General features: G+C 37.0%; 1 protein-coding gene across 3 annotated transcripts in view; it reads right to left on the bottom strand.

Annotated features, from left to right (window-relative positions):
• Positions 1-23,866, bottom strand: part of IL1RAPL1 (interleukin 1 receptor accessory protein like 1) — a 1,361,951-nt gene extending 1,338,085 nt beyond the window's left edge. For all 3 annotated transcript variants that reach the window (XR_013531555.1, XM_054250916.2, XM_035288301.3), the window contains exon 1: positions 22,951-23,866. The gene's annotated coding sequence lies outside the window, so the exon portion shown is untranslated. The remainder of the gene's footprint in view (positions 1-22,950) is intronic.
• Between the last annotated feature and the right edge of the window lie 386 nt (positions 23,867-24,252).

Raw genomic sequence — 24,252 nt, 5'->3', positions numbered from 1 at the left:
CGAGATTATGTGTTATACCTCTTTGTACCTCTAGCACCTAACAAACAGTGCCCACATATAACAGAAACCCAATAAATGATGGCTCTCCTACTGCTCTCATGGGTTTAGGTGAAAAAAGGTCCTGGTGAAAATTTACTGGACCCTTAAGTCCTTGGCAAATGAACTTCACTTCCTTGCAGCTAAGAAGTTTAAACCTTAAGATAGTGATTTGCTCTTTTAATGTATTAAATCATTTTCAACAAAGATTTGGTGGGGAGGCCAACCTCTTCCCTTCTCCACAAAGAATTTAAATGAGCTCTGTGGGAGGGAGAACACTTACTCAGAGATGCTTCCACCACCGTCAGAAACAATCTAAACTAACATAAAGTGGTGATGAGGGAGCTGATTTATTTTGTGTTTTGGCATGCTCTGTCATCCTGTGGCATTGTTGAGGCACTCAAGATGCAGAGGATAGGCCCATTAGCTGGCACTGCTTTTTGAAGAGCTCACTCTGCCCTCTACATCCCTGCTGCTCAATGTGAGTTTTTCAGACCAACAATATCAACATTATGGTATCACCAGAGAGCTTATTAGAAATGCAGAATCTCAGCTCCACCGCAGACCTACTAAATTAAAATCCCCTAATGATCCATATGCAAATTCAAGTTTGAGCAATGGTGACTTCTAGGACTGTATACCTAATTCCGTTTTCTGTCTCGGAGCTGAGCTAGGCAGCAAATGCAACAAGGGTACAGTACTTTCTATTAACATAAGATTCTTTATAGGCGATTAGGTAAACAATATAATATAGGTGTTCTTTCATCTAGAACTACAAGGAACAAAATGATCCCATTGTTACTGATACACTTTCCATGTGTAAACTCCTCCTTTACTAGAAAGCACTGACAAAGTCAATTCTGCATGGATTTACTTCCATGCCTTAGCCCTTATTGGCACTGGAATGCATTCACCTTCACTGCTGGCCATGGCAGCATGCCCAGGTTCACCACTTATATGCCTACAGTAATACAGGATCACCAGCAACAAGATGCTGGAAATTGGCCAGTCTCCCAGCCTTTCCTCACAAAGTTACTTGGATGGGTGAGGTACAGGAGGGGAATGGGTAACAACAGGATGCCCCAGAAGCCTGCTGTACAGAAACTGAAAGAATGAAGTCGAGTAGGGGAAAAAAACCCAGACATGGCGAAAAACAATTCTGAACACTGTAATCAAGCCAAGTACTGTTGGGTAAAATCCTATCAGTGGGGAATGTACAACAACCAAGAATGTGCTGGCAGAACATAAAACTGACTGGCAGAGCTGCAAACAGCTTCCAACTCTGCACATTGAGTTGGCACCCACAACTGTAGGTTGTGCAAAATCCACAAGTGAAGATCCGTTCATTCAGTCAATCAACTATTCATTGGGACTTATTAGGACAAGCCCTGTATGCAAGGCTAGTTTTTTCAGAGATAAATAAACAGCACTTCAGGCCTTATGAGGATTCCATTCTAAAAAGTGAGAGAGACAAATGAAATAATTTCAGTAAAATAGGTGATTTAACAGGAATATGTTCTCTCATCATTGGGGTTGGGTGTGGCTGGGGGAGGGGAAGAGGAATTGGGAAATGGGTATTGGATAACACATTCTACCAGAGAGATTAAGGAAGGCTTAAGAGAAGACATGTATCTGAGATGGGTATTAGAGGATGAGTAAGAGTATTCTAGGCAGCAATTAGTAGGAAGCATATATTAAAGAGGGGTGTGTGTGTGTGTGTGTGTAAGAACATGCATGCTGGGAAGTCATTTTGATCAAAGTGAGAAATGAAGCTGAAAAAGAACTCTGTTGAATCTGATTGTAAAAAAAAAAAATGCCTCTCAAGCTAACTCTCTTACACTTAATCCTGTAAGGACCAAAGATTTATGGGAAGATTTTAAACAAAAGAACAATAGGATCAGGTATAAATCTAGTCAAAGATTGATAGAGATCATTTTACATAGGTAACAGTAGTTGTCAGTGATATAACCTCTGGGTCAAAAAACACCACCAATGATAATAACAAAAGTGATCTTGGGGCTTTTTGTGGAACTTGGAGAGTTAGAAAGAAACAAGAGGGTAAAGGGAAAATGTATAATCAAATACGCCTCTCAAAGGGATATTGGATATTCCCGTATTCAAGCAGCTACTTTGTGCTAGACACTCAATAGCTTTTCTTGAAGCAATAATAAAGGAAGCCTTGTTCATCATTGCAGCTGGCTAGATCTGCTCAAGTTACAATTTCCCCAAACTCAATCACTACATTTTTCCCTTTTTCTACATTAAGGACTATTGCAATTTGCATTTTATATTAGATTCGAATTTTCAAATTAAAATATGTCATTTATTTAAAACATTCACATCTTAATGCCAGTCTGAATTTAGTACTATCCATTTCATGTAACTTTATTTCATTCTTTAAAGAACAGGGGAAAAAACATCATTTATAGAAGTTGTATCATATGAAATATCTTTTTTTCCAAATCATTTAGCATTTTCTGTTTCTTCATTAAAATGCACATCTAAATTATGTCCATTTTTGGTCCTCTTAAATTTTGGTCTTAAAACTTGCCAATAAAATGAAAGTAAAGTGTTATTTTTAAATGGGCTGTTTCAAATTATTTAGACCATTGTCCTCATATGTTAAAATTTTGAATAATTACAAAACAATATATGTAATTTGACCACTGGTGCTCTGCCTGCAAAACTTAGGATTCAGCTGTACACATGTTGCATCTACCCAAATCTGATGCTTTGATAGTAGCATTGTTGCAATAAAGTGAGTCATGAACATCAAGGACTACTCAATCTCTGAAGATTAAGGTAAGTGGTAAAGATTAAGGTAAGACATTTCTTCATTACAGAAAAGACAGAAATGAAAACACAATGATTTAGAATTTATTATAATCCAAATATCACATTAAGTGAAGTGGTTTTTCAAGAACAATCATCTAAAATAGTCTATATTTTAAAAGGCCTGTCATTTCCTGTTGTCTGGCCATACAGAAAGTGTTCTCTAAATTTATCACGCTTCCGATGTATACACTGCATCACTGGTCACTACCAGCTCTGTACTGAAAAAACATATAAAAGAACTGGATTTCAAATCAAAGAAGAGAATGCACTCACTTGGCATCTAAGTAGATCGTGTGATTACCCTTACCACAGCTACCCACAATTTAAAGCCAGTCAACCTAAATGTTTTACATCTGTAGTCAAAGCACTATACACAAGGCCCTAAAGCTGTGTGTTATAATCCACTATCGTAGGAAAGCCTGGACCAGTAGGCATCCAGGTCCATGTTATGACCTCAGGAGAGAAACCTTGTCTATCTACTAAGTAACAAAATTTAATTTGGGAGATTAGAGCCCCTGCGTGCAAATGCTATAGGAAGCCAAAACTCCCGTGGAATTCTTTTCAGATACCCTCAGTTTCTGTACAGATGGACTCTGCTATGTGCGTGGTGAACATAGCTATTAACTATTACTCACTCTTAGGATTTTAATAGAAGGATCACTATCTATATAAACATGGCTTTTTCCTCAACCCACTAGAGATTCTTGAACCCACCCACCAGTAACTATTCTGAAGTAGTCAAACTCCATCCACCCACAAGCAGCAGGGGAGTAACAAAGTGAAGTAGGCACGAGTGGCAATAAAAGTGCTTGGAAAAAGTGCTTCTTTCTAAATGTTAGAAGAAAACTTAACAACATTTAGATCTAAGGCAGCATTCAGGCAATGATGTGGAGTTTGCTGTTCTTTTCTTTTCCTCTCCTTCTTTCATTCCTCACCCTTTCTCTGATGGTTGAAAAATTAATGAACTTTAGTGGGAAGAGGTGACTCCCTAAACATCCCAAACATGGAGAAAGGAAACTAAGTTGAATGATGAACATATGAGAGAATGAAAGAGCAATTTTAAAAATGGCAACATACTTATTTACAAATTGCCTGTTTAGTGAATTCCAGGATCTACATCTTTAAAATATTTTTAGTGGAAGAAGAAAATAATATAAGTTTATCATTCACCCCAAACGTAATATAAGCCTTTCCATCTACAGTCGGATCTACAGAACAAACTATGGACACATTCTGACATCGACTTTAATTACCCAAGGTTTGGCATGCAGTAAAACATTTGTAAATTCTCTGGAAAAGACTAAGCTGTGTGAATGAAACATAGAAGAATAAATGTATTTCATTAGAATAAGCAATTAGATGATCAGGCAATAGGCAAGATGAGAACATCTATTCAATATTCAGAAATAATACTTTTTGTTTTGATTTACAAAAGGCTTTCCATTATAACTATTTTTCAGTATTTTCACAAATCAAGATGGAAAAATAAAGTATTTATTTTCTATTGAATCCCACACACTAAAACCTGTATTCGTGATGCATATAAGAATACCTCATCACAATCATTATTTTTTTTCTATTTATAAAACGTGGAAAAGAATAAAAAATGTTAAACATGTTGAACACTCCAAGTTGTCATTGAAATCTACAAAAAGAAGAAAATTCGTTATTCATTAAAATGTATAATGGGAATATCATTTTTTGTTAGCTCTTCAATTCTTAGGGAGGCCTCCGGAATCTTATAAATCATCTTATTGTGATATTTTAAAAATTATCCTTATTACAGAAGATTTATCAATAACTTTTTAATTTATATGAAGTGTAATAGATATAAAGTAAAAAGAACAGTGTCAATTTATTTCACTGACATATGTGAACTGTCAGCTACTGCTGAATATTTGCATATTTTTGTCTTTACTAGATAAACATAAAACAATAAGATATATTTGTGTATACCTAGAAAAGATATTATATGGCTGTGGTGTTGGTGAAACTTTAACGTGAAAAAAGGGTTCATGTTGTATATCGTGTGTTTACTGCCATGAGACACTTCACAATAGCCACCGTTTATTAAGCCCTTAATTTATGTCAGGCCCTGTGAAAAACTACTTTAACTACATTATCTTATTTAAACCTTCATAATAGTAACATTAAGTAAGAAAATTATATTTATTTTACAACAATACTTATTTATTCAACATCGATTTTACCAAATTTACATATACCATTCTCAGTGCTCGGGATACTTCAGGGAACTAAAAAGACAAAGATCTTTGCTCTTGTGGAGCTTAAACTCTAGCAATCATCAGTAAGAATAATAAATAACTTATGAAAAGTGTTACATGGTAAGAAGTGCCTAAAAGAATTAAAAAATAGAACCAGATGAGATCAGGAGTGTGGAGGTGAGTGTGTTGAAATTTTAGAGTGAGTGTGGTCAGTGTAGGTGTCATGGAAAAGATGAGAGAAGATGACAGATAAGCCAAAAATGATGGAGGTGAGGAAGTTAGGCTTGAGACTTCTAGTTAAATAATGCTCCAGACAAAGAGAACAGCCAGTGAAAATGTCCTACGGCAAGAAGTTACTTGTTACCTTCAAAGAATAGTAAGTTGACAGTGGTGAGAAATGAAAAAGTGAGAAAAGATAAAATGAGTAGGGGAAATTAAGTCAAGGAAGTAATGTAGGCCAATTTTCTTAGGCCATTATAAGAACTTTACTTTTACTCCAGGTAAAATCAGCAACATTTACAGGGATTTGAAAAGTAGAGTGACACAACCTGTCGGTTTTCAAAAGGCACCATAGCTGCTATATTGAGAGCAGATTGTAGAAAACAGTAACAGAGGCATAGAGTCAGTTTGTCGGTTTGCAGCAATTAAGAAAAGAGATGATGGAGCCTTCCACAAAAGTAACAGCAGTAGAGGTGGGGAAAAGTGGTTAAATTCCAGATATGTGTAAAGACAGTACCATCAAGGCTTGATGATTGGATGTGGTTTGTGAGGGAGGGAGAGAAATTATGAGTGATTTCAAGATTTTGGGCCTGAACAAATGGAAGGATAAAACTGACATCAATTGAGATGGGGAAACTGTAAACAAAGTAGATTTGGGAGAGAAAAGAAAAGTTTAGCTTTGGACAAAGTGACAAATGTCAAATAAGTGGTTAGATATATGTGTTTAGAAATCAGAAGAGGTACCAAAGTAGAGATATAAATTTAAGAGGTGGTAACAAAAAGGATATTGATAGCCATAAGAGTAAGTCAACAAAATCACTAAGGGGTGAATGTAGACTGAGAAGACAGCCAAGAGCTAAATCATGGAGCATTTTGACATGGAGAGTAGAGAAAGTAAGAAAGAGACCAGCAAAGAATTAAAAGGAGCAAAGAAGTTAAACCAAGAGACTGTGCTGTCCTCAAAACTGGGTAAAGAAAATGTACTGAGAAGGAGTGATCCATTGTGTAAATGTTGCCCACAATCAAGTATGCTCCAAATAAACAAGGTCAAGGAGTGATCCATTGTGCAATTGTTACCCACAGGTCAAGTGTGTAAAGATGGAATATTGACCATTGGATACAGGGAGAAAACCAAAGAACATTCCGGTTATACTTTAACAATATAACATGTTAAAAATACTAAAATAAGGATTAGCATTTATTATGTAGCTATGATTTATCAAGCACTGCACAATATGCTTTACAAATAGTATTTTTACTTTTCCCAGTAATCCCAAAGGTAGGGATTCCTTTCTCTCCAGAGCTCTGGAAACTGAAACTCTAAAACATAAGTAACCTATCCAAGGTTACACAGCTAGTAAATGTCAAAGCCAAAATTGGAACTCACACTTGTCTTGATCCAAATGTGAATTCTAGTATAACCTGATGTCTTCTGCAATTAGGAGATGGTGTATTAATACTACGAAACAGATAAAAATGAAATTAGCATTTTTAAAAAGCTTCTTTTTAATGGAAAGAAACAACCTTATAGGGAAAAATGGTAGGGGAAAAAGCTAAGAAGCTTAAAAAAAGAGAACTTTTATCACCTTGCAACTTATAAACATATAGTACCATCTAACTATAGGCTCTAGTCTATTTTGGCATTGCTCACCTTTAAAAAATAGTGTTAGAATAACAATCCTTAATATATCGCTTTCTGTATTACTGATGTAACCAAAACCTTTGGCTATAGGTTCTAAGCTATTAGGTTGGCATTCAGGCATTCTGTCAACAGACCCAGCAATTTAGAACATGTCATATACCTGTACCCATCTCCATGAGGGATGGAATAAACACTAACTTTACTGTATCAATAACATTGCATCATGGACAAAACCTTTACATTGCATTTGTCATATATGTACCAAGCTAGGCTTAGTGTGTTTTTAAATCTAACTCTCTTTTCTCCTATTAACTTGCTTAGACAAGGACACCTTGGGAGATTCTTCCCTTTTCTTCCTTTCTCCCTTTCTCCCTCCTATCTTTCCTTCCTTCCTTTGATAATTATTGAATTGAATTGCACAATGTGCCGGGCACTCTCCTGGGGACCAAAGATATGTGTTGAACCAGATAAACGGGGTCATATCATCTCAGCCTTATGCTAAAGTTAGGAAGACACAAAGAAATAAATTTAAAAATAATAAGTTTGTGAGAAAAACACATAGCTAGTGATGGCTTGGGAGCACGTATTTTGAAGAAAACAGTCTTCTCTGTGATAGACTACTCTCAGCATTCAGAAACTAAAGTTATTAACATTAGCATTTGGAATTCAAATGAAGTGGAGAGTTGCTGAAACTGAACACAGAAGTACACATGTCACAGACAAAATTCATATATCTCACAGTATTTCTGGATGCTGCATAATCCTTGGTTCGAGTTCATTATATTCAATGGTCAGAGTCCAGTTCTATACAGTTCTTTTTGATTCTGTAATAAACACTTTTTAAATTAATATCTCTTTGTCGATAGTGATTATGATGGAAACAATGGTGATGATATTAGTAATACAAATATATTGCCCACAAGTCAAGTATGATCCAAATAAGCAAGGACTCACACAAATACGTTTTCTAAGAAACTGTTCTCAGGTATGAAATTATTTCCAATTACCTTTTGATAGTCTCAAAAAGTATATTTGTGTGTATACAAATTGCACAATTCAGGCACTATAATTCTTTCTTGGAGTGGTAAGGATTTAATCACAATAACTAAGTCTGTTTAGCATCTTTGACTTAAGTAAGGATTCAGTGTAGCCATGCTAAACCTTTAATGCTCATACCTTTCAGGTTCCCAAAACTAGACTGAAGCCACATGATGAGGCTTTATCAAATATATTCTTTTCATACATTTGTAATCATAGCCAATAGTAACATTAACACTAACATTAAAACTAATAAGATTGGGCTAGCAGGAGTACCCAAATTAATAAAAGATGAGTTTAGACCTACTAATATTTGAATCTTTGCTACCAAGACATTGGGAGAGTCCAAGGAAGATGTTTAGAACAATAACCCACATCTTCTCTGATTACAAATTTAAGAAATTAACATTAATTTTCACTTTGGAAACAGGAAAGAGTAACTCTTAACTTGCACATATAAATGAGGTTTAAATAGCTTCTGATGCACACTCTGTTCCAATAGCCGCCACTCATCTCCCATACCACCTACATAGCTCTTGAGTATAAAAGGCAAAAGAACATAACTTACCTACTGTCAGAGATGTGGCATTGTGTGACAGAGTAAAAAAAAACATTGCTTCAAATCTATGTAGACAAAAATAAAAGTGTGCTATGTACAAATAGCATGATGCAATCAGTAAAAGCAAAACAATTTTTGAGCCTGGAGCCTTGAAGTTATATTTAATGATTAAAAAAAAAGCTAATGAATGTATAGAAATGTTGGACTCTCCTTAATAAGTTTCACAATTTGTATTTGAAAAAATAAAATATGTAGGTCCATAAACACAAGTAGAGTATTGTAATGGGAAAAGAGTACCACCTTCATTGAATTCTTGCTCTTTTAAAAATACCACAAAAATTTTTTCTTTTTTCTTTTTTTTTTTTTTGAGACAGAGTCTCGTTCCATTGCCCAGGCTGGAGTGCAGTGGTGCAGTTTTGGCTCACTGCAACTCTGCTTCCGAGGTTCAAGCAATTCTCCTGCCTCAGCCTCCCGAGTAGCTGGAAATATAGGCATGTGCCACCACACCCAGCTAATTTTTGTATTTCTAGCAGGGACAGGGTTTCACCACGTTGGCCAGGATGGTCTTGAACTTCTGACCTTAGGTTATCCATTTGCCTCAGCCTCCCAAAGTGCTGGGATTACAGGTGTGAGCCACCACGCCTGGCCAACTTTTTTTTTTTAAATCCCAAAACATCAAGCCAAAGTCAGAGAAGGAATAGATCAAATGCTTTTAAAGCAAGCTAGGTGCTGGTGGCAAAGACTACTTTTTCTAAGGCAAATCTTTTAAAATGCTTAACAATGTGCATGCTCAGTTGCTGTGGCAGTGAGTAAATTGCTCATTCTAGCCTTGTGCTTGAATTAAGCATGGAATAGGTAGATCATCTGGAAGTATTTGTTGAACTGAATTGAGTTGACCATCTAGTCAAATGTCAGGTCAAGTGACGGAAAAAAATCGTCAAAGTGGTTGTTTATTAAAATGAGCATCAGTTAATGGATATTGTTTGAGTTGCAGTTGAGAGATGTTCATATCTGCAAAAAAATATGTAGTAAGTTCATCTTTATTCAATTTTTCTATGATTTAATGAATGGTTGCCCATTTAGACACAGCCAGTACTTTTAAAAATTTACTGGCAAAATTAAGTGTCAGTGTATTTAACTTGATTGAAAATCTTTACAGGATAAAAATAGAAGGTGCTCCTATTACCTCACTAGGGTTGAAGAAAGCATTTAAAAATCTAAAGTAATGTCACTTCCCTTACATTAAGGAAGGAAATTAATATTTCCACATAATATAACAGTGAATAGTGTTATATGAAATGCTTCCTCTCAGTGAAAATTGAACTCTAGGATATATTATTTCTATGATTTCAAATTCATCATATTCAAAACCAGTTCCCCTCCAGTCCAAATTATAGTCTGGTTAAGCTATTGAAACACTGCTTTCACTGTCTGTTCTGTACCAGTAAATCTGCATTCAACTTATTCCACTACCACTCAGTTCATCGAGTCTGTGCCTTCTGCCAACTTCCAATATTTCTCTATAGCCTGGTCCCATACAACCCAAACAATTGTCTTATTATCCTTGGAATTCGAAAAACTTGACCCTACTCTACTCTGTTCCATTTCCTTGCCCCTTCCCTGACCTCAAATCCCCTCCTCAAACTCAAAATCAAGTACATGAACCACTGAGGAAAAAAAGGCCCTATGTAAACTTCAGGGCTGAATTTTCCACTTTTTCCTCTCTCTCTGTAGAAGTCCAGGACACACAGAACATGCTCATTAGATATTTGTGGCCTGGTAACTTGTAATGGGAGTAACTATAACGTGAATTGAACTACATTCTGAAAAAAAGCACATTCTCTGAAACAAAACCACATAGAGCAAGGCCTTGTACTCAATCGCATTTCCTTTCTTTATCCCTTTAAACAAATGTTTACAATTTCATAGCATTTCCTCAGTATAATTTCATATGGTATTATTGCATCATGCCTCAAGGTGTCAGGGAAAAATATGATCTTGTCAGAACTTCCAAATAACTTTCATTCGCCTCTTAATGGCCTGTTTGCCCATCCTGCTCTTGGTAGCTCATAGCTGAATCCCTCATTGGGATTTACCCTCAGCTGCAAATAACTGTCTTCCCAAAGTTATGCTCCTTCCTGTGGGGCAGCCCCCAGCCAGTCACTGCCTGATGTGAAAATAGAAAGCCCCAGCCCCTTAACTCAATGTGAGGCAATTTTGAAGGACCATCAAATCTTTAGAACTTCTCATTGGAACTGCTGAAGCCCCAGCTGCAACCATATAGCAGTCAGCTTCTCTGTCTCAGAAGCGACTAAAACTTCTGTATGCAATTCTTCATCTCAGAGTCTGTTTCCAGGGATCCCAATTGAACACATATGCCTTTCCCACTAGTCCATAAGCTTTAGATGGCCGGAACTGTCTTGAACATCTATAGCCTGTGTTAAGCACCATTCTTACAACAGATAGGGCCCTCAAGTAGTATTTCTCATTCACTCACATGAAGGAGCTCATTAAAATACATACAGGAAGGGGCGATTCTGATCACGTAATAGGACTGAAGGACAGTGGTTAGTAGGGGCCAACAATAAGCCAAAATTGCTGCATGATAATCAACTGAGACAGTGGTAGCGTGAGGATTTCAGCACAGTAGGGGCCTAGCCTGTGCCATTGTGGTTGGAAATGACTTATTACTGGAAAGCTGAAGCTGAGTTTGAGGGGCACTTAGGAAAATATCGAGAAAGCATCCAATGTCGATAATAATGTATGACAGCAGGAGGAAAGCAATACTGACAGACACTAATAGGTTTCTGCTGAAGCCCTCCCAAGGAACACCTTGGTGATCCTATTGACCTCAATTTTTTTTTTTTTTTTGAGACAGAGTCTTGCCTGACACCCAGGCTGGAGTGCAATTGTACAATCTGGGCTCACTGCAAACTCCACCTCCCAGATTCAAGTGATTCTCCTGCCTCAGCCTCCCGAGTAGCTGGGATCACAGGCACCTGCCAATGTGCCCCGCTAATTTTTGTATTTGTAGTAGAGACAGGGTTTCACCATGTTGGCTAGGCTGGTCTCGAACTCCTGACCTCAGGTGATTCCCTTCACCTCGGCCTCCCAAAGTGCTGGGATTACAGGCATAAGCCTCTGCACCCAACCCTCAAATATTTTTTAAAGTACAAATTTCTCAGCCAGGCACAGTGGCTCACACCTATAATCCCAGCAATTTGGGAGGCCAAGGCGGGTGGATCTCCCGAGGTCAGGAGTTCGAGGCCAGCTTGGCCAACATGGTGAAACACTGTCTCTACTAAAAATACAAAATTAGCCGGGCATGATGGCAGACTTTTGTAATCCCAGCTACTCAGGATGCTGAGGCAGGAGAATCACGTGAACCTAGGAGGTGGAGTTTGCAGTGAGCTGAGATCATGCCATTGCTCTCCATCCTGGGCAAAAAAGAGCAAAACTCCATCTGAAAAAATAAAAACAAACAAACAAAAAACAAGGTACAAATTTCTATACTGCCTTCTAATACTGAATCAGAATCCTCAGAGTTAGGGGAGTGAGTTTTGACAACAGTTGCACTGTGAGACTTGTTCTTTCACCGATAGGATGATGTATATAACATTTAGTTTGTGCTTAAGTAAATTGCATTTTTCTCATTTTATCTTCAATGTTTGGCCATTTTCCAGCTTACTACATCTTCCAATATAGAGTGAACAGATAAAGTATGGGAAAAAAAACTATACCTATTGGTTTCTTTTCTTCCACTTATTAGAAGTATAGATAAAGTGTTTGATAAGAAAAATAATTTAAACCAGCATAGGACTTTTTTTTTTACTAGGAAGCTCACTCTCTAATTTCCATCTACAATTCAAAATGGTTATAATTATTGGTAGTTAGCCAAAGAGTTCACACTTGTTAGAAATAAATCCTATTATCTTATTATTGAATGTACATTCTACTCTAAAGCAATATTCTTCTTCCATATGATCTTACTATAAAACCATTTCGAAATTTATATTTCCACCTTGCCATTACATTATATAAAACACTTTCCTTTTTTTCTTTTTTCCCAGTTGCTTCCTTCAACTTCTTTCTTCCAGATGAATTGTCACTTTAGAGTCACTTCGCTGTTGCCATCACAGTAAAGAAATAAACTTTAAACATTACTCAGTGTACTCATTAAAGAGTTACACTGAAAACTTAGCATTGTTGCTACAGTGTGCGGCAACTTTCTAACACTACTAAGCAAAGATAGTTTGAATGGGTCAGCCCCATTACAGAATCTCACCTTCTTCTAGAAAAAGGAAAAGCTAATTTTAAACTCTGACTTCTGTATTTATGTAGCATTGGTAGCATATATCTAGCATTTATCTAGCAGTGGATTGTTTGTTTGAGACAGTGTCACTTTTGTTGTCCTGGCGTGATCTCGGCTCACTGAAACCTCTGCCGTCCAGGTTCAAGCAATTCTCCTGCCTCAGACTCCCAAGTAGCTGGGATTACACTTATGCACCACCATACCCTGATAATTTTGTATTCCTAGTAGAGACAGGGTTTCACCATCTTGGTCAGGCTGATCTTGAACTCCGGACCTCAGGTGATCCACCCACCTCCACCTCCCAAAGTGCTGGGATTACAGGTGTGAGCCACCATGCCCAGCAGTTTATTCTTTGAAAGGAAGAAAGAAAGAGGAAAATGAAGAGAGCCATTGATGGCTGTTTGAGACCTGGGATTCTGTATGAAGAAAATTGGAAGAAGGGTAAAACTCAGGAGTCCTTGGGAAATTCACACAACTTGGAAGCAATGGTACCCTGGAGATAGACACTCTTAATTCATTCCCCTTCTTCCTAAAGCATAAATCTGAGTGGGTCATGAAATGTTCTGTTTTTTTTTGTTTTTTTTTTTTTTTTTAAAGCTCATGCAACACCATTCCATTGGCTCCTGCTTACCAGACACGGAGGCTCAGAGCTCCAGCCTTGTCTTCTCACATTTCATATCATATACCCCCTTTTCTGGGGAAACAAGAACATTGGATCTTCCTTAACCATGCTCCACTTGTTCCTATTTACAATATGTTTATTTTTTATCTCCCCTCTCTTTAGAAGGTCATATCTCCATATCAATGTTAACTCCTTCAAAGTCCAATACGAAGCCTGACTCCCTTAGCAAGCTTCCCTCTATGTGCATGTGTTCTGAACCTTTCTTAAGGCTGTAGCACATGTGGCACCTCTCTTAGAAGTATGTATGGGCTGAATGTGGTGGCTCACGCCTGCAATCCCAGCACTTTGGGAGGCTGAGGCAGGTGGATCATGATGTCAAAAGTTCAAGACCAGCCTGGCCAACATAGTGAAATCCTGTCTCTACTAAAAAAAAAAAAAAAATTACAAAAATTAGCCGGGCATGGTGGCATAAGCCTGTAGTCCCTGCTACTCAGGAGGCTGAGGCAGGAGAATCGCTTGAACCCAGGAGGCAGAAGTTGCAGTGAGCTGAGATTGTGCCACTGCACTCCAGCTTGGGTGACAAAATGAGAGTTCGTCTCCAAAATAAAAAAGAAGAGGTATGTATGGTAGACTATCTTGAATTATAATTACAAGTGGCCCTCCATATCTGTGGATTCAAGCAACCATGGATCAAGAATATTTATAAAAACACAATTTTAAAATAACAATAAAATAATTACAAATAATACAAATAAAAATACAGTGTAACAGCTATTTACACAGCATTTACATTGTATTAGGTATAAGTAATCGTCAGATAATTTAAAATACACAGGAGGATGTTCATAGGTCATATGTAAATATACCATTTTATATCAGGGACTTGAGCATCTGTGGATTTTGGTTTCCACAGTGGTCCTGGAACCAATTTCCCATGGATACCAAGGGATGACAGTATATGTGGTTTTGTTTAGTAGTCATATACCTGACTAAACCATTTTTGTGCCCAGACACATGACATCAGTCATTTCTGTACCCTTTGCAGTCACTCTTGCATCCCCTTGCACAGTGAAGGCACTTAAATGCCTATTATAGAGGTGGAAGGAAGGGAAAGGAAAGGAAGAAGAAAGGGAAGGAAGGAGGGAAGGAAGGAAGGAAGGAAGGAAGGAAGGAAGGAAGGAAGGAAGGGAGGGAGGGAGGGAGGGAGGGAGGGAGGGAGGGAGACAGGCAGGTGATTTCTTTCAGTCTATTTGTAGGTTTTAAACTACCTAATATTAATTCTCTCTGTTACTCAATTTTCCTTATTTTTGCATTTTAAAATCAGAAGCTTTTGTCTTTATTTCTAATGTAGCATGGGTTTTGGAGAATCCAGATCTAAAACTGACCTGCTATTCATAAGTGTTTAAACATTTGATTGTGTAGTGATTTACTGATGACCTACTATATGCCTTGCACAGTGTTGGGCCCTGGAAATACAAGACTGGCAGGCACTTGCCTCCTGGAGCTAAACTATTCACTTACCGAGAAGAGCATACCCACAGACACACGTGGCTTGCTCTGTGACTGTGTTATTAAGGGCCCTGTAGGAGAACCCCGACAAGAAAAGGCAGCAGAGTCAAAAACCCCTAGAGACTCCTTGAATGCATTTACTCTGCACACTGTGGAGCTGGGTGCCTCTTGAGTACCGTTTAGGAGTTCTGTCATGGTGAGAACAATTAGGAGCTTTAATAGGGGTATTCGAAAACCAAACACTGAGAGCCACCAAATCCATTTGTCACATTCAAATTTTCTCCTCTGGCCACATGAAGCTTTGTTTACACAAAATACTTGACTCCATTCTAAGTCTCTCAGTTTTTCCATTTTTACCACTGTATTTAGCTCCCCTTGCTGTGTCTCTTCTGAAATGAAGTTGGCAGAGAGGTTGTAAGCATCACAGTGTTCATAGCCAGCGTCATTTCTTCATATAGGTATGCTATCAGCTGCCTACCCTGTAACTCTAGAGGGCACTGCGGGATTCAACCTGAACAAAACTATGTCCTGCACAGCCCTCTCTCCACCTTATCATCTAAAATGCAGTCCATTCAAGCTATTTTCCTGGGTCAGAAAAAAGTTAATGGCATCTTTTCTAGAAATGTCACTATGACAATACAAAGAGCCTGTTGTTCCAAACTTTCCTCTTTAGCATATTAACAATAATTCATTTGTCAAACATTTTGACAAAAATCATGTATGTGTGTGGATACACATATTAATGCAGTCATTAGGATATGAGGACACACACACACATATCAGCTGTATCTTGTTTGTTTAGTATTAGTTATACGATTGCAGCTTGGCAAACCTGAGAAAATATTACTGTCTTCATTATTCCAAAAGCAGTTAATTATAGTTTATGTAAGCAGACTGATCTTGTTGATGAAGAAATGAAATATGAAATTTAGTACCGTCAAAGTGGGATAAGGTGTAGCTAGAAGATATTTTGATAGGACCCCTTAGTGGAATCCCTTGGAAGCAACAAGGCAGCATGCAACACTGAGACAAAGATGGTCAGGGATGTCAAGAAAAAGGAGAGGCTCCAAAGAAGAGCAATTCCCTGCAGGTGGAAAGATACAGAGCTAATGGGAAAAAGGATAGTATGGAAAAGACAAGGAGACCCACCAGTGACCTATTTTCTCAACTCTCCTTTGCATTGTGTCTCCAGAGATCAAATGAGGTCAAGAATGAGGTGTGCATAATAAAGTTCACAGATTCTGAGTGCAGAAGTCAGATGACTGATCACAAGTCGGTAAAGTGAACTAGAGGCCAAAAGATTCGATATGCCAACATTAGCTGTGCTAACAAAAAATGATACTGCATGCTAGGACACATTGCTATATAACTAAAATACCCAGCTGAGGGCTTATAGCATAACAAGGAACCAAAATCATGCATCATGAGAGAGCCAACAAATTGTAAGATCTTGGAAACTTAATTTCATTTCTCTGGTTCACAATTTCCTTGTTTAAAATCACATAATGCAGCATATAATTCTATTAGGTTTGTATGAGATTTTGATCACCTTTGGCTTTATAATAATTCATTTTTATTTTGACTACAATAAAAACAATGTTTATTTTATTTTTTAAAAAGTAATTATTTTCCAAAATCAACCAATTTTAAATTATAACCATTGAATCCTAAAACTCACATGGGACTATTTTGGAACTTTAGGTGTATATCCTTAGGAAATTGTATACTCTAAGTTCATCTATGCTGAAATTCAACTCCTTTGATCCACAAACCACCACCATATGCACTTGCCTTTCATTTTCTCTGTAAGATGAACATGATTAATATGCATATGTAATGCAAGTATTTTGCCTCTAGACATATGGACCTTTTATTTACTAGAGTTGCAGGAGTTACTCCAAGGAATCTAGAATCTATATAAACACCAAACTTTTTATGTAGATAGAATAAACAATGCATTTCAAAGATACAAGTAGACTCTGTTGTGGCTACACATAAATTCATTTTTAAAGAGTTGTTATAGTCATAATAATTTACTATTATTGTCATGCATTTTCTCAATTAATAGATACTGAAAGTACAAGTCTGATTAAGTCGACTTCCAGTTAATTTGTTTTTAATTAAAAAGGGAACTTTGTACCAGAAAATGATGAAGATCACTATACTAAGTCATACATATTAATCTAAACATTGATAAGGTAACTCACTTTGATTAGGTCATAAAAAGATAAACTACTATGAATAATTTTATAATTATCCATATGCTGATTTATTATCATTATAATTCAAATAAAGTATAAGATACCTAATAAACATTGAAAAAGCCTATAATTATATGATTACAATCCACAATCCATTTCATTTTTCCAGTCAGTCCAAATCCTACACACAATACCCTGATGTAGTGTTACAATGAACAATCTAGCTTAACCGTTATATTTATGTTCTTAGAGGTGTAGCTCTTGTAAGAACAAAGTAGCTCATTTAGTGCCATTTATTGTATTTGCTATATATGAACATAGTAACTATAACAAACCATTTGGATAGCTAGTGATGAAAAAGATTACTTTTAATATTGTGATATTAAAATGGGAAAGAGCAAATTTTCAGAAGTAAAATTTTCTTTTAGTTCTCTTTCTTTCTTTTCTTTCTCCCCTTGCTTCATCCACAGTTCAGTGCCTGGGAATTATAGGTGGTGTGATAGGAAAGCAACATCAAGCCACCTCGTCATCCCTTCTCTGTAGCTAAGACAGGAGTTTTAGAGTTTGGGCACCTATATTGTATTTACACAAGGATACCAAAAAAAAAAAAAAAAAAAAAAGCATGTCAATTAAGAATCTTTCCTTATAAGCCAATGGTCAGGATAAGCATACTTAATGGATGAGTATGTCCATTGAGCCACGTGGTTAAACTGTAATAGAATGTTATATGGAGCATAAGACACTTCAGGGTGGCATTTTTCTGGGTAAAAATTAAAAGCATATTTGTAAGGTGATTAGCTGAATTTGTCAAATAAACAAGCCTATCTACATTCATACAATATTCCTTTATACATCTGCCAGAGCAAATCTAAAATATTGTCATAAGACATGAAGAATATGCATTTTTTAAATATAGGAAACCAACAGAATGCTTGCTATTAATAGGCATCAACGAAGTCAGATAAACATGCATAATGAAATTCATTTGAAACAACAACAAAAAATATTGGGAATCCTTGAAAAGAAAAGCAAGGCACTGGGAAGTTAGGAAGAGGAGGTTGCTCTACAACATGAAAATTCTTTGTTTTAAGCCCAGGACTACTAATTTATTAGAGGGTTAATTTTGCACTTTCTAATTCTACTTTAACCAAAATATAAAAACTTATTCTGTAATCTGATTATTCAGTCACTGAAAAACATACATGAGAGCTCATATCACTAAACTATTCTCTTTGCATATATGTAAATATCATTATGTTAAGATACAAGAACATGAAAGAGACGCAGTTTTAGTAGTGACACATAGGGGATTGCCTCCCCCTAAAGAAAGTTAGTAATTATTACAACTAGAAAATTCCAAACAGACCGGATATCTTTATATTCTCATTTTCCTTATTACACTTGGTATTCAAACTCATTATGCTTTTGTTAAGAAACTGAGAGACAAGAGTCACTTTCTGGTCAATGTATGCAGTTTGAGAGATAGCATCAAGTTTGTGTACATTTGTTTGTGTACTCTTGGTAGCAGAAACAGAAACTCCTAAGTACTCAGAAGCCTTTTTTAAAAAGCAATCTGCATAAAACACTCTAACTCATAAAACCCTTAGTTACCACTGTTTGAATGTTATTCAAAAGCAACTATTTTTTTTAATTACTTAAGACAACTATATTCCCATATGAGTACTTCTGGAAAAAACTGAGTACTGAGTGAAAGTTAACCACCAAAGCTTTTAATTTGTCTGTGTTGGTTAATCACTGAACAATATTACGTACAGCTAACTGTAACTGCTACTAGAAAGCACCTATTCAGATTTACAATAAGGGCATAAAAACATGCACAGTTAAATTAATAAGACTTAGGGGAATGCCTAATAATAATAATTCTATATATTTATTTATAAAGCATAGAATGATGGTAGGTACTTACACACATATTATCTCCTTTCTGTAGAGCAATGTGCCACTATTTTTTTGTTAAAAAATGATTCTCTGGAACACTGAGAAATCAAATGTGGTGTCAGGGGTCACAAGGCTAGTAATTGACAGAGCCGGAAGTACAATTGAAGCCCTCTGACTCAGCCCAGAATTCTGTAATGCCTTGATGTGTCAGAAAACTGGACTCTCCTCTTTGAGATTCCAGATACACCTAATGAAAATAGGGTTGAAATTTAATAATAAAAATGCTGACGTGACCATACCTACAGCTGCCCAACCGGTACAATAATAATTATGCTTTATAATTTGAGCATCACCAGAAAACTTGCTACTTTTAAATCTTGATAATCAACACTTGTCTTGTTGCCACAAATTAGTCTGCTTTATAAAAACACAAGATTTGCCAATCACCAAATATCATATCTGTTGTAAGACAAAGTATATCCCAAACATTTCAGTGTATCACAAACTAACAAATTCTGAAATATAAATCTTCAAAGTTCAACTATTCTTTAAAATGCTTTATCTCGTAGTCATTTTTAAGGTAATACTGATTTGTTCACATACGTTGCAAACATAATGAAAATTCAATTTAGAATTTTCTCCAGTTTTAGGAATACTGTGATTACTTCTCTCCTAAATCTCCTTACTTTGCTGAAGCAACTGGTCAGGAAACAAAACTGATAGCTTTCATATTCATAAATAGTATTTCTTTTTTTCCCAAATATTTTCTAACCTAATTACATGACTGTGGCTGAAAGAATGGAAATAAAATTGAAAACAGATGTTATGTTTTACATTACCCACTGCCATCATGTTTAAATTCTTTCCTATTAGGCAAGGCTTTTTATTATTGATTTATAGGATACTTAAGAAAAATGCCATAACCTGCCTTAGTTACATAATCTTCTTTCTAAGGAAAGTAACATTTTATAAAGTGCCATTAACATGATTGAAACTATCTTTCCTAACAGAAGTACATGCAGTCTTCAAGTAAAGGAGTTAGCAATTACATATGTATATTTGCTTCACAACCAGTGTCTTTTTATACAGAATCCTTTTCCATCCTGCTATTATTTCCATCTCCTACTGAGCTTAGAAAACCTCCAGAATATGCCCTGCTTGGTAACATATGTGTGGCTTACGTCAGAAAACAACTGAGGAAGTCATTTATTAAATATTGAAAGGAATACAGGAAAAATCATTACAGACGGTATTTGTGCACATAGTTGGAAACCAACAGGCTGGAAGCAGCCGTAGTGTTACCCTGACCCCTGAAGGAAGGAATCAGGAGTTAACTTCACATTCCATTTCCTACACAATATGAACGTCAAACCTCCAAATCCACTGGCACAATATATCAATGTTTATGCATGTCCTGCAGAAGTATGAAAGTCACCTCAAATATCAGACCTTAGAATATCATTCCACAATCCCACCGTTCTGACTCAGGGTAAGCAAATCTTTTCAAAGTTACTTAGAGGGTGTCTAGATTCTGCATCTTACTCCATAGGACTGGAAGGAAATGGAATAGGAGAAATAAAAGAAAAACAGAAAAAAAAAAAAACAATTTCCCTGATAGAAAAGTCATTTAGCCTTCTTTGTAAAATAAATGTAAAGGGAAATAGGAAATAGCACAACTAGATAATAAGATGATTCAATTGAACAGGGTTAGGATTTCAGAAGTTTCATTTATTGTGAATACGTGATCTACTGAAGAGAAAACAGATCCTAAAACAGCAGAAGGCCAAAGGACCTGATGTGTATCTTCTTTAAAAAAAATCACAACTCCAGATAAAACATGAGGGAAAAAGACATTTTCTTCTGCAGTATTCCCTCCTCTGTACAGTGAGCATAGTACATTTATCTCATCTCATGGCAAAAGTCTCTGGCGGCTGCAACCTGTCTTTTAAGCCATTCAATAAGTGAAACTTGAAAATGGATGCTCTTTATTTCTGGGATTTCTGTTAATAATGAATCCAGTGCCATTTAATTTGTAATTTAACAGGATACTGGTACCTTTGAATGTTTTTACTTCTCTTTTCCCAGAAGGTTAAAATGGCCCAGAAAGAGATTGTCATGGTTAAGATAAAGGTACAAAACACTCATTTCTGACACACTGTGGTAGCAGTCATCATTTTTATGAGGGAACCACCAGGCTGAAATCTGCATCAAGCTCTACCAGGAAAAATGCAAGAAAGGACCCTAAATAGTCATTCAGTTCACAGTCTTCATTTCAATGAATTTAACTTTCCATTCAGTTGGGGTCATATATTTCAATCCTAGGATAAAGAACTATGACCTTGGCTGGAATCATCAGTCCCAGTTACTCAATGGGGCACTTCTGAAACATTGCGGACTCATTTTGACTCTCCACGGGTGTGGCTAAAATTGGTCCTGTCCAGCCCTAAAGCTTACATGATCTGATGTCCCTCTGAAACTCACTATGAGAAAACTCATGTTAAATTTGCCATAGAGATCAAGGTTTACAGGACCCTTGGAGCTAATCTCTCTCTGCCCTCCTCCTCTATTAGCTGTTACAAGCCTTCAAAAGTTAACAGGGTGATGGAGCCTCTCTCCATACAATCATCTCACCTCACTATCGTTGACTGAAGCTCGCTGATGTAATGAAGTTACATAATCACCGATTATGCACGACTTCCATCCATCTTCCTACATATCCACATATCTTCTCCCCTCCCCTTCAGATCAGTCTACCAGGTGAGATTTATAACACATGTAAATGTTCCATTCTCTCATCACAGGCACTGAATATGGGACTTTAGCATTGCAGTACAGTGCACTGAACCACGTCATCGATATTGATTTTTTAATCCCATTTCCCAGGCAGAATATGCTTAAATATCCTTAGTGTTCTAGTCTCTAACTTTTTACCGAAAGGGTAAAACAGATATAGCAGATAGGACACATCTTCAACTTAAGGTTAAGGGAAGTATGTAATTAATTGCCTGCATTTCCCAAGCTGACTGCATTGCAATAAAAGGACGGTCTCTGCTTTCAGACCTTCGACTCCCCTGCACGTGGATCTCAGTTTCAGCTATTTAGGGTATTGGGTAAATAATTATAGTATTGGGCAATTGAACTTGAGAAAGAAAGCACTGTGGTGATATTTAATCTAATATTGCCTTATTCTTCTCTATGTTTGCCATCATTTTTAGCTTTTCTTGTCTTTTCCTTTTTTCACTCTGAGTGATAATCCAGTAGATAAAAAAGTAGCCCAGGGCACTTAATAATCTCCAGTAACCACAACCTAGAGAACAATTAACAATGATTATCACCTTAAAGTTTAAGAACTTGACAAGTGGGATGTCCCTGGTCCCATTGCGGCTGTGAAATGCAGCAGAATGCTGCACTGAGTTGAAAACATATTTCTTTTAATGCATAAAGAGTAGCTCGTTTCATTTTAAATGGGGCTCTTCACTAAGTGTTTCTTTTACTGCTGCTACCCCTTCCAGAACGCAGGGGCCACAAATATTACATCCAAACAAAGAGCGTCTACCCAGAATTAATTCAAGATACTCTTCCATATCAAAATAATTGAGGGAGAGAGTGATACTTTGATTTATTTTCAATTACATTCAGAATACGGGCACACATACATAATACACACGCACAGGCACACACACACACACACACACACAACACACCCAACTGCAGTTATTCCATTCAGTGCCAATAACGACCACATCACAGCCATCAATACGATGCAGCAATCATTCAAGTCACCCCATTCCCATTACAAATGTCCAAGTTTGCTCATGCCACTGACGGGTTTGCATATATAAAATGACCTTACCCACAACAGTCTTCCAAATTATTCTCCTCTGGATATCAGTCGGTAAGGTAATTGCTGGTCATCACAATGCGTATTCAGAAAAATCCACGTTTTACTCCTGTGTTCTTTTTCTTGTTTTTGCTAGCAATTAATATTGTGAACAAGATACCCATTCACAAATGCCAAGTTCACCATAAAAGCAGATAATTCCATACAGATCTTCCCTACAACACTGTCTCCAGTTAGTTCTCAAAGTGCCCGATTGTTTGCTGAAGATACAATCCAGGTGCAGAGCAGGAAAAGAAAAAAACAGACTAGGAGAAAAAAGAAGAGGCAGATAGAAAAGGAGAGACTGAGAGAGGAGAGAGCAGAAAAAGAGAGGGGAAAATAAAAACAATTTTTAAAAAATAAGGAAGGAAAAGGGCCGGTAAGTGAGAAGTCTGTGAGCTCTAAGACAAGAATTGGAGTCTTGCTTGCAAATCTTCTGAATACATGTAGCCTTTCAGATCCTCCTGGTCCCCAAGTAAAATTTCCAGATCCGGGATGCAGCCATAAGAAAGAATCCTATGTATATTTCACAAGTATCCCGCAATAACAGATCCGACGGGGTTTTCCTTGTACAGTACTGCTATGTGAAAGCACACAACCCCTGCTGTTTGGGAAGGTGTCTCCTGGGTCCTAGCTCTCTTCATCAGCCCCCAAAAATGATTTTTCAAAAAAGAGTTGGGGGGGGGTGGGAAAAGCAGATTTGCGCTTGCCTTGAATGATGCTAATCCTGAGCGAAAACCACAAGCAAAACACGAATAGCACGAGATCTTGATTAATAGCCACAATCCACTCAAAATATCCCAAGGAAGACGGAGCGAAAACAAGAAAGAGAAACTGCAATGCATAAATGATTCCAGTGTTTCTACAAGATCGGTTCATTTGATTGAATGCATTCTCTGGTTTGCTGCAAGTCATAAAGAGGATAGTATTACTGCCACCCAATGGATATTTTAGTACTAGCCAATCCACAGACAGTCACCGCTTTGCGAGTTTTAGTTCTCAGAAGACCGAAGTGGAAGGAGGGTAGCCTGGGAATCTTTTGGAAGGGACCCTGGGAGGCCTCAAATAACGGAAATCTGTCCTTCCAGGCAAAAGTGGACTGGCAAATTTGGATGCTTAAACAGTCTTGCGTTAGCCACCTTAGAATTATGGTTCCATTTCTCTAGGAAGCAGAAAGATACAGAGAGTGATACAGAGTGATGCCTAAGCTGACACACTTGATAACCTCCTTTTCATCTCTTCTCTTTGAAGCAGATTTATTATTGCGCGCGACCC

The sequence above is a fragment of the Callithrix jacchus genome, chromosome X (genome assembly GCF_049354715.1).
Source record: "Callithrix jacchus isolate 240 chromosome X, calJac240_pri, whole genome shotgun sequence".
Lineage (NCBI taxonomy): Eukaryota > Metazoa > Chordata > Mammalia > Primates > Cebidae > Callithrix > Callithrix jacchus.
This window is presented reverse-complemented; position numbering and strand designations above follow the sequence as displayed.